This window comes from Salvia hispanica, chromosome 2, assembly GCF_029641045.1.
Source record: "Salvia hispanica isolate PSC_SH4W2 chromosome 2, Shi_PSC_v1, whole genome shotgun sequence".
NCBI lineage: Eukaryota > Viridiplantae > Streptophyta > Magnoliopsida > Lamiales > Lamiaceae > Salvia > Salvia hispanica.
Window position 1 is genome coordinate 63,181,592 of NC_142693.1, and position 12,068 is coordinate 63,193,659.

The 12,068-nt window shown below is 31.4% G+C and overlaps 1 pseudogene; it reads left to right on the plus strand.

Moving 5' to 3' along the window:
• The first annotated feature begins 9,971 nt into the window (after positions 1 to 9,971).
• LOC125211290 (ethylene-responsive transcription factor RAP2-1 pseudogene) lies at positions 9,972 to 10,767 on the plus strand (annotated as a pseudogene).
• Positions 10,768 to 12,068: the final 1,301 nt, after the last annotated feature.

The window sequence follows — 12,068 nt, forward strand, 5'->3', positions numbered from 1 at the left end:
TACGGATATGAGCTAGTTCCCCTCTCATTGCCTCTTTTGTAATCCATTCGTGCTATAATAGTGGAGAAATTTCTTTCTGACACAAAATTAAGAAAAATGTGTAATACATTAAATAAAAAGATAATAATATATGAGAGAAGAAAAAATAGAGAATAAAATAAGAGAATGGAAAGTAAGAGCTAATGTCTAATGTTACTTTTTACTAAAAAAAGAAATGACTATATTATGTAACGTTCAAATAGAAAAATAACTATACTACTGCGAAACGGATGGAATAGTCATTTTCTTTTTCAGTTTTTATTTTTTACATTTTCATCTTCAATTGATGACATTTCAATTTTAGGTCATCTCAATTCACACCTTTCCGCCATCCATTATTATTTTTGTAAATGTAAACAGTATTCAAGGAAAACAATTTTATAATACAGTTGGATTAAGCATTTGGGTTCTTACACATGTCCTCAAATGTTTTAGATTCATTTGCGCTTGGTCCCATTATATCAAATCATGTGATATTATTTAATAATAATTATATTTTGATCGATTAGACATATTTCTCATGATGTGAAGATAATAGTCCAACAAATATTTATGGTTGGGATGGGCCTTCTTGACTCTTTCAGTTCATGGTCTTATTGTAATCAAAATAAAATCCAACATCTTTCATTTTCTTGATGAGCAAATAAAAGTACAATAAATTAAAAAAGGTTTTATAGTGTTATGTGTCTCAAATTTCCGTAAATTTCAAAAAATATCCAATTTATGTATTTATCAAATGTTTCAGTTTTAAATGTTTTCATTAAAAAATTGCATTGTGTGTATTAAATGTTTCAATTTTTCAGCGTTTTCTATAAAATTTCCGCAATACAAAATCCGATGATGGAAAGTTGATTTATTACGTTATAGTCTTAGGTGGATTTTTTTTCCCACCTCATACATATAAACCGATGCTGTTTGAAAAAAGAAAGATTAGTAGTATTGTGCCTCTAATTTTCTGCATATTTCATAAAATGTCCCCAACTTTAATTGTGTTCGATAAAATGTCACTAAATTTGAAGAAGGACGAAAGTTGGAGATGTGAAAAAATAATATAACCCTTTGGTTCTCTGCTAATACGATGTCGTTTGATGTATTGAATGTGTGAGAAGTTGTGTAGTACTATTATGTATTAAGTCAAAAGTTTGAGTCAAATTGAGAGACAAAAAAGAAGAGACTTATTTTGTATATTAGGCCGCGGATTAAAATCCAGTGTTCGATTTTCTCCGATCGATGAAATTTTCGATTGATAATTTGAGTAATTATCAAATATTAGGTTTGTTGTTCTCGGATCCGCAATCATGCTTTTCAAGCTAGTGCTATTGTTTTCATGATGTGCGAGGGCCTCAAAGTTCATTTTTGTTGTGTTTTTTGTTGGTTGTTGCTAGATATATTAGGCATTGTCGTTGTTTGGCTGTGATGTGCTACTGTTTCTTTCTGTTTGGATTTATGTGGTATGACTCTTGACCGCTTGTCATGAACATTTGCTTGACGTCTGCATGCTCGAGCTTTTTTCTCTTAGTAAAAAAATGGATTAGTCAAATAGGTATTACTATTTTCTAAAGCTTAAACCTTACTAAAACAATCTTCAAAGTCAAATTAAAATATGATATTCGCTTCAATACTATATCTTATCGTGAGAAAATATTCGACATACACACTCATAATATACATAGAATGAATTCACATTCATGAACTTGAATTTACAACTAGATTTGTGACTATGGTCCACAAAATTGACAGTGAAATTTGCAACTTAGCTTCTTGTGTATTATTAGGCCATCAATTTCAACATTTTTTTGCGGCTATATCTATTTGTTGTCAAATTGAGCAATAGCTTTGTATATTAATTTGCCGAATTAGGCTTCATATACTTTTAAAATTTGTGGATGGGATCAATTTGTGATTAAAAATATATATATAATTAGTCCTTTATTTTTATTTTGCCGACATGAGTACTTGTGTTACAAATTCTTGATGCCATTTGGATAAAATCATTTATTCAAATAGTAACATTTTTATGTTTTAATTACTTGAAGAGTGTTATGTTCTTGTAACTGCATATGAATATTAGTATAGAAAAACAGAATAAAAATAAAGATCAAAAAATGATTATTAATTTACTACTATGTGAGTGGGGTAAGATCTGCTCTCGAGACTCAAAAAAGATTTTCCACACATTTGTCAACAATCTAGAAATAAATATTAATTACCGCATTAAATCGACAAAACAACGTGCTTATCCAAAACTCAACCTTACTTAAAAGTCTTAAATAGGATAAATTAGCAGAAAAATTATGAAATTTCATTACATATTGATTAGTTTAATAATTTAAAAATCAGTTATAAAATTAAGAAAGTTGGATTTATTTACAATTATTTCATAATGGAGTTTTTGCTAAAATTGTAAGTACTACTCCACTATTATGACAATAAAAAATCATATTGAAATGTTACCAGAGATGACTTGTACGAGTTCATGTGATCGTAAAGTCAATTTAAATCAACCTATGTTGGATGTATTCTCTACTTCTCTAGTGAAAATTACATTAGTTTGGGCAATATATATGTATGATATAAGAGCGTGTTTTCATAATAAAAAATGCATATGTACAAAATATGTTTGATTCAAATATTCTCTTCGTGCGCACCGACACATAGACTCACGCTCAAACTTCTATAGTTTGTCATGTTGGAATCTATGCCCGGTCAATGAACTTTGACCAATTATAATTTCAACGAGATATTTAATTTTGTTAAACTAAATAATATAGTGTCGATCTACGTTCGGAGTAGATGACCGTGGTATATTTATTTTCTCAAATCCGATTCCCGGTGAGTGAGAAATAATGGATTAAAGTTGTGCAAAATTGCAAACTTAATGAGCTATGGGATAAGCTTAGGGAATAATTAAGAGAGTTAATTATCCCACATTGGAAGTTACAACCTTATTAAACTAGTATTTAATAAGAAGGATTATTACATGGAATAATTATAGTGGACTAAGATGGGCTGTAAGAGCCCACACGCGCACGTCGCCCGCCCCGCCGCGTGCCTCGAGCCCAAGCCCGCGCCCGTGCCCTTGTCCTTGGATCTTGGCAATTGGTCTTTGGGCCTGGTCGTGGGCCTAGTTGCGGGCTTGGCCCAAGTCTAGTGGGTCTAGTTCTTTTTAGACCATCACCGTTTCCACGTCAGCGAGCCAAGCGGGATGCCACCTCGTCAGTATGACGCGGTAAGCCAACGTGGCTGACACGTGATAGTCCACGTCGTGAATGAATCTAGAAGCTTCTAGACTCAGCCTCTCTAGCTCTGAGCGCGTAACGCACGAACGTTACAGCTCGTAACCGACGACCGTTACGGTCTACCATTAATGACGGCCATTATGGCCGTTGACCCCCTGCAGTGGACTGAGCCTATAAATAGGCTAGCCATTCTAGCATTCTCTACATCAGAAACTAGAATCCACACTCTGCATCATACACTCTCTCCTCCCTCTGCATTGTTCTTCTGTCGAAGCTCTGCCCTCTCCTCCATCCAGTTCGCCTGCTGATAGCGGTGCTGCTTCAACAGAGACGTAGCCGTTTTATCTTTGGGGACGAAACGCCAATCCGAAGAGCACTACCGGGGCGTATCTCGTCTTGCGGAAAGAGGACTCCTCGACTCGGCTTTTCCAGTTTATTTGTTTCGAATCTTCTTTGTAATTTCGTTTCAGTTACTTAGCTCTTGTATTCCTTATTGTAATCCCTAAATCTCCCACATGTCACAAAGACACTATCTAGAAGATTAAGTCCATATTTTCTTTTACGAGTAAATGGACATAAACTTCAAGGACCCGCTATGGTGGACTCGAATTCGAGATTTTTGGTCTTATATAGTAATAATCTCTCTATCATTTGACCAACTCATATACATAAGACTAAGTCGATATTTTATTCTTCTTCCGTCCGTTATTAAATATCCTATAATGCCATTTGAGACGTCAATCATTGAATGTCTCATTTTATTTTACTATTATTATTTTTCGATAGGGATGTTAATGGGAACTTGCTCAGATTTGGATCAACACGCTCGAGTGTTTGGGTTACTCGATTATGGATTTAATAAAAAAAAATTCATTTTTAAAGTGTCAATCCTTACCCTAAATCATTGGGGTTCAGGCTAATCGGACTAGGAAACTTTAATGATTTTGTAACAATACTACTATACTATATTTCTATTGATAATTTTATATCTATAGTAAGTTAATAATGATTGAGTTTTATTTCAACTCGAAACTAACATATATCTCATGGAATGATGAAATACATTTTTTCTAAAAAGTATAATTATTTTAAAATTTTTAAATGATAATTGTAAAAACTAAATGATAAATAATAATAATTATTATTATTATAATAACAACAACTACTACCACTTCAAAGTAATGAATCAAAATATATTTTCAAGTACCTTTTAAAAAAATATATTTTTCTTACCTTTAAAGATTTGACTAATAGTAATGAAAATTGAAAACTAAATAACCAGAATTAACTCAGTACAAGGCAATTTTAGGGGCTCAAATTATTTTGGGTTATATATTAAGTTCCGGGGCTATTCGATTTTGGGTAATTTGAGTTGTAATTATTTACTATTACTCTAAATTTTAATATAATAAATTTGTCAGGTTATTCATATCAATGTGTGAGTTTCGAATTGAATTGTATCCTTATATATCACATTCCTCTTATACGTATTTTACGAAAAATTTCAATCCACTTTTTAAAAAATAAGTTAGACTTAAGTGAGATATTTATTCATGAATATACGAGTATTATATTTTCCAAATTTTCCAGATATTTACAACCGACAATGGATGCTATCGATTGGCTGAATGGTGTGAGTCTCTTCACTTATTATACAATTTCGATATGGATATTCAAGCCAAATGTTATATTGCTAACTTAATACTTAATTACTAACTACAATTAAATAATAGCTATTAGATATTCAAATTAAAGGTCTAGATCATCAACCCCGAAATGTTAGTACGATCAAGAAAAAACGTCAATAAGGCCATATGATTAATTCCAAAAAATATCAATAGGAGTAGTAATGTCAATTAACTACAACATTAGTTATAACTAACTTTTAAAAGAAATCCCAAAACTTTAAATTCATATGACATATATCAAATTAAAGATAATTTTATAAGGATTCCAACGATATACTACATGCATATGTTCCGATGTCAAAATTTGAAAAAAAATTCAAAAATTTTAAATTTTTTCATACAGCAGAAATGTCAACATACTATATAAAATATGTCAATATAATACATGTAGAATGTCAATATAAACAATGGGTTAGCATTCTTAAAGCATTGTGTTGACATTCTCAAAACATTGTGTTGATATTTTCGAAACACTATATTGACATTTTCATCAAAATCCTAATTTGGAGTTTTTTTTTTATCTTTTTCGATTTAATTAATAAAACGAAAATTACATGTAGCAAATTGTAGACCATACGTTTTCTAAAATCCTATTACCTTAAATTAGTTGTAGTTAGCAATTAAATGATGAGTTAACAATTGATCACTGCCCATTTGGTCGAATTAATGACCCATAAAATTATGAGTAAAAAATACAAAATGATCCTATTCCATTTAGAAAAGTGTGGTGCATACTTTATTTCGATTTTAAATAATTCTTTTTATTAGTTTTTTTATTTCAATCAAAGATTAACTATTATTGAAAGAGAGAATCTAGCTACTCCACAAAAAATGTTTTAGACAAGACAAGGGTAGATAATTTAAAAAACAATAATATAGCAGAATCTGAAAGCCGGTAGAGATTGGTTAAAAACAAATACTAAAAAAACATAAAATAACATAAGATCAAATCAAAATCGATTTCCTCAATGAGATAAGAAATTGTATTTTTTTTTCTAAGGAATATTTTTTATTATCGGTAAATTTTGTTAAACTATTATTTTAGGTACGTGAATTTTGAAAATATCATTAAGATTCGTAAATTATAAGTAAATATCAATCAAAATACTCTTTTAAGTACTATTTTTAAAAATTTTCAGATAAAAATACCCTCAATACCGTGATGGGTAAACATTTTTGTACTAAACTTTTATATACTGATAATTTTTATAAATATCTTTAAGTATGTACTTTTGATAATTTTTTTTATAAATATAATACTATAATTTAACCTTCAATATTACTCCCCCTGTCCCACGTTACTTGAATCACTTCTTTTTCGAACTCGTTTTGAAAAAAATAATAATAAATAGTTAAAGAGGAGATAAAGTAAAGTAAGAAAGAGAATAATATAGTTAAGAGTCCTTAACTATATTATTCTTTTTCTTACGACTCTTAACTATATTATTCTCTTTCTTACTTTATTTTATCTCCACTTTAACTATTTATTAGTATTATTTTTTCAAAATGAGTGCGAAAAAGAAGTGACTCAAGTAACGTGGAACGGAGGGAGTATCATTTAAGTTTGTGACATGCAAGAAAAGTTCCTTCTTCAATCTTTTATAATTAAAGAATTTTAAAATATTTTGAGATATGGATGGCCCTAAAAACTAATATCACAGTCAATAGAAACTAGTGATACTTGACTATTGATATACGAAGTATTATTTTATTATTAAAAAAATATATTAAAATATTTTATTTTCTAAATACTAATAATAAATTGATGGAATTGCCCTTCAAGGCATTGAGGGTATTTTTTGCCCGGAAAACCTTAAAGTAAAAAAAATGCTTCGATTGATATTAGCTCGTAGTTCTCAGACCTTAAATGATATTTTCAAAATTCACGCACATAAAATGATAGTTTGACAAAGTTCGTGGACCAGAAAAATTTTTCGCTCTTTTTTTTATTAGGGTCAATGGTGTGATATTGTTTGAGGGTTTAAATTAAGTCAATAGATATGCATGCAATAACTTCGTTTCTATCTCATCGTATCCCATTCTGTTTTGCGAGCGTTGAAAATAATCGTGAATAGCTAAGGCGATGAGGTTTCTTTTTGTATATTCTTATCTCTCTATCTCTATATCTGAGACGCTTGAATTTTACGAGAATCAATGGACTTGTAGAAGCGAAATGCTATCCCGACCTATCCCTACTCGAATAACGACATAATGTTTACTCGTTCAGATAACAATTAACGCGAATCTTTGGAAAATAGAAAATTGCTCTATATAAAAAGTGGGAAATTTTGCACAATTATATATTACATGCATTCAAATTTTATTTCGGAAAATAAACCATGTATGCCAGGTTGTATCCTAAATCATGTAATCAATGTTAATTAATTCTCAATGCTGAATAAATTATATATGTATGTGATTTATTTTTAGTATCTCATCCTTTATTGATCGTGATTCGTACTAATAATTGCTACAACTTTTATTGATGCTCTTTTAAACATTTAATCTTGGTACAAAATTAGTCATTGATTTCTCAACTAATAATATGATGCATTCTCTCTATCGTTTATTGCCTTCTCGAATTATTTAAATAATTGTGGAATTGCATATTCTAAAAACGAAAAAAGAAAAATTGTGAAAAGACATCATGGAACCTACGTTCTTTAAAAACAAATGCTAACAAATATTTGTTGGTAGTTTCTTATATTTCTTCATGGAATTGAAATAATTCATTCATATTGTTGGCTGTTTGTATGTGTTGTGTGTGAGAGAGACTGCGGCGAATGCTGATGTAACACGTTATTAAAATCAAGTAGTTTTTTTTTTCAATAATTTCATTGGACTAATTTCTTTCTCCATATTTATTTAAATGACTGATTATAGTATGAAATATGTGGCACACATATTTAATAAGAAAACATTATGTTAGTATTATTTGTGAGGAACTTGATTTTAAAACTTTTAAATTTGTTATTGATGTTCATATTAAGTTACATAATATTATAGCTTGATTTATCTACTTTCTTTTTAACAAAAAAAATTAAAAGAACAAATCAGACTTAAATTGTTATGTTATTTGCAAAATTAATGAGTTCAATATTAAATCAAATGGAATAATCTAAAAATATGAACCACAAGAAAATAAGCATTCACTAATATTTTTTTTGGTATTTAATTACTAATATATGTATGCTCAACTGCATATATTACTAGTATATAACGCGTTTTTGAATTTTTTTTTTTTAGCACACTAAATTCATATATTTGGATCAAACCACTGAATTGCATTTGAAGAAAACCCAAAAATCATTAAATTTATGTAATCGAATTTTAAAAAATTAGAAATATAAATAGTACTACTAAAATTTCGTGGTTAGATGTCGGCGTAAAAATTATACTACTACTCATAATGAAATAAATGGTATGGCGGCGCCGCCTACCTTCATTCAATTGGATTATAACTTCACACATGGACACATTTTATTCACCATAATTACTCCTTAATTAACATAAAATTGTGAATATAATTAACTCACAATTTCTATAATTCTTCTGGTCAAACATCAAATATAAATCAATTTAATCAATTTTGTATTTTTAATTTCATTTATCTTAAATAATCAAGAATATATAAATATGTGATTCTGAATCTTATTCTAGAATAAATAGTAGTACTATTATTATTAGTTAGACATAAACTCGTTGGAATTCTGTGTAAACTGTGATTTGCAAAATCGTAGTTATAATAATGAAGGAGGGTAAATACCGAAGTCAATTGAAAATAAGTGCGATTTTCCATTTTAGATAAGCCTTTCTTGTTTCTTTCTTTTTCTCCATTCATCTGAATGCACAATGTGCTTAGTAAGTGATGACTAATGTTTAATTTATTTATTTTAGGAGAAACACTATTCAAATTCCAAAAAATAAACACACTCCATTCATCGCCCATTAGAAGTCACATTTCCGTTTTTGTATTCGTTTTATAAAAATGATAATAAATAGTTAAAGTGGGGAAATGGTAAAGTAAGAGAGAGAATAATGTAGATAAAACTTTTTTCAACGTTATTATCTCTCTTACTTTACCATTTCTCCATTTTAACTATTTATTATCATTTTCATAAAACAAGTGCGAAAATGGAAGTGTGACTTCTAATGGGGACAGAGGGAGTAATATATTAAGTGAAAATGTATATTAAATAGATAGAAAAAAAAGAGGAATACAAATAAGTGACTTACTTTTAACGAATCCTATCTATAATAATTTGTTACAAGGCATCCATAGCCAATATTATCGCATGACCTCACTTTCTCACTTAACACACAAAATAACATCTCCTAAAATCCCGTGCCATTTTCCAAGTGTGACATCTTCTTTGGGACGGAGGGAGTATGTTGAATAAAAATGACTCGTTTTTTTTTATAATTTTCATAAGATTAAAAAAATAAGGATAATTAACGTATGTAACTGCGAGCCACTGAGCATATTTCTGTAACACACTGCGTACGCCCCACCCGCACGCAAGTTCGTGCTTGAGCACCAGCCTGGCCACCCATTTTCATTTTCGATTTTCATCTATATACATATACTCTATACTTTCTCATTGCTCACTTCAAAAATTCTCATTCCAAATTACGACCTTTAAGTCCTTCAACTTTACTTTTAAGCACTTTTCTCAGACACTGGCTGCTAATACCCATACGACTACGAAACTACACGCCATCAAGCCCAACCGAACCCTCCAATACTTCACGCTCGTGTCTCGTTACGCACCACCCTCGTTGCGTTACTCATACCCCGTGCAGCAACAACACCACAATACACATAACAAATCACAAATAAATAAATTTAAAAAATCACAAACAAATAGTTTAAAAAAACAATAAATAAATAAATATATAAAATAAAAACTAATATTAAATAATATAAAAATAATAAAAACATAGTAATCCACGAAGCCTCTCCTTCTCCACCTCCATATAAATACCACACCATCACCTCACTCCATCATTTCATTCTTCTTCTCCTCCCCCTCTCTCTCTCATGTTCTCTCTCACTCCCAATCTAACCCTAACCTAATTCAATTTTCCCCCCAAAATTCCCCCAATCCATGGACACCGCCGTCTGCTTCTCCCCTTCCTCCACCTCCTCCTCCTCCTCCGAGCCCCCAATCAAGCGCAAGCTCCCCGCCGAGAAGCCCTACCGCGGCATCCGCATGCGCAAGTGGGGCAAATGGGTCGCCGAAATCCGAGAGCCCAACAAGCGCTCCCGCATCTGGCTCGGCTCCTACTCCACCCCAATCGCCGCCGCCCGCGCCTACGACACCGCCGTCTTCCACCTCCGCGGCCCCTCCGGCCGCCTCAATTTCCCCGAATCCGCCCCCGACTACGCCGCCGACCTCCAGAAGGACCTCTCCGCCGCCGCCATCCGCAAAAAAGCCACCGAGGTCGGCGCCAGATTCGACGCCATGATCGCCGCCGGCCGCGCCCCCGCCGCCCCCATCAAATCGGCCCGGCCCGACCACAAGCCCGATTTGAATGAGTATCCGAGTCCCGAGTCTTCGGAGGAGAATTGAGTTTGTTTTTTTTTGGGGGATTTTTTATTTTAAAAAAGAAAAGAAAAAGAAAAGGAGATGTATATCTATAAGGGGAAATTGGATTATAGAGAAAAAATCTTGCTTTGGTTTAAAATTTTAGTTTGGTGATTATTGGAGATTAAATTGTATAATTCTTAGTTGGATTAGCAATGGGAATTGATTTTGTCGTTTTCTCTCTTTGGAAAAATGGGAGTTTTTTTTGGCCTATTCGATTTTAACTGTTTCATTGATTGTGATGAATCGTGATGGAGAGAGATAGGTAGAGAAATTGGTCGAATCGTTATTTGTTGAATTTATATTACTACTACTAATTTTGATTCATTTAGAGCTTCTACTCCGTCAGGTTAATTGATGAGTATTTATTTAATTTTAAGATTAAATTAATCATTTTCTATTTTAGAAAATCTCGTGTAAGAACAAATGATTTAATTAATTTCGTGTCAAAAAGAATTGATTTGATTAATTTGGGATGTAGGGGATAAATCTAAGTAGCAAAGGTTAATTATCTATAAAATTATGAATTTGGTCAGATTCAGGTGTATATTCCACAATTTAAAAAATCTAAATAATAAATCTTGAAATTTTAAAAATTGTCAATTGTTAATAAATCGAATAATTAGAAAACTAATGAGAGATGATAAATAAAGATTAGTGGTCCTATGGTTGAGTTGGAAGGTTTGTGAGGACTGCTCTAGTGGGCGGTGAGTGGTGTATAATGGGCAGGTGGGCGGTGATTCATTTTTTTAATCTTTTTTTATGATTTTATTTTCATTATTTTAAATAATTACACACCTCATGCAATGTACTTCATGCTCATTATATTTGCTAATCTAGTCTTCTTCTAATTCTTATCAGAACAATCTAATCTCACATTCTTTCCACGTGAGAATCTATTTTATTATTGTTAATTGATGGAAATTATAAATTTCTAGTAAAATACTAACTATACTTCACTATTTAAGATAACAAAATACTAGTAGAAAGATAATATCCTTCTATGTGATTGGGTGGCTCGGAAATAAAATTATCTTATAAAAAAAGTTTGATCTGGATTTTGAGATAATGATATACTACCTCCGTCCCTGAAAGTTTGACACAGTTTACCATTTCAGTTCGTCCCTAAAAATTTGACATACTTCACTTTTTACCATTTTTGGTAGTGGACCCATATTCCACTAACTCATTTCTACTCATATTTTATTATAAAACTAATAGTTTAGAATAGGACTCACATCCCACCAATTTTTTCAACTCACTTTCTATTACATTTCTTAAAATTTGTATTAGGTCAAAGTGTGGCAATATTTGGAGGACGAAGGTAATACTACTTTGGAGGCTAGATTCGTGGATCAGTAGCTGATGCTCATAAATTTCCTTTTTACCGGTTGACTGAAGTGGTAATATATTTCTCTCGTCTCCGGTTGACTGATTTGTGCTTTTGCCTCCCTATCTTGCTAGTCTAAAAATTTATTGAGTGTTTTATATGCTTTGGTTAAGGGAGTTTGTGC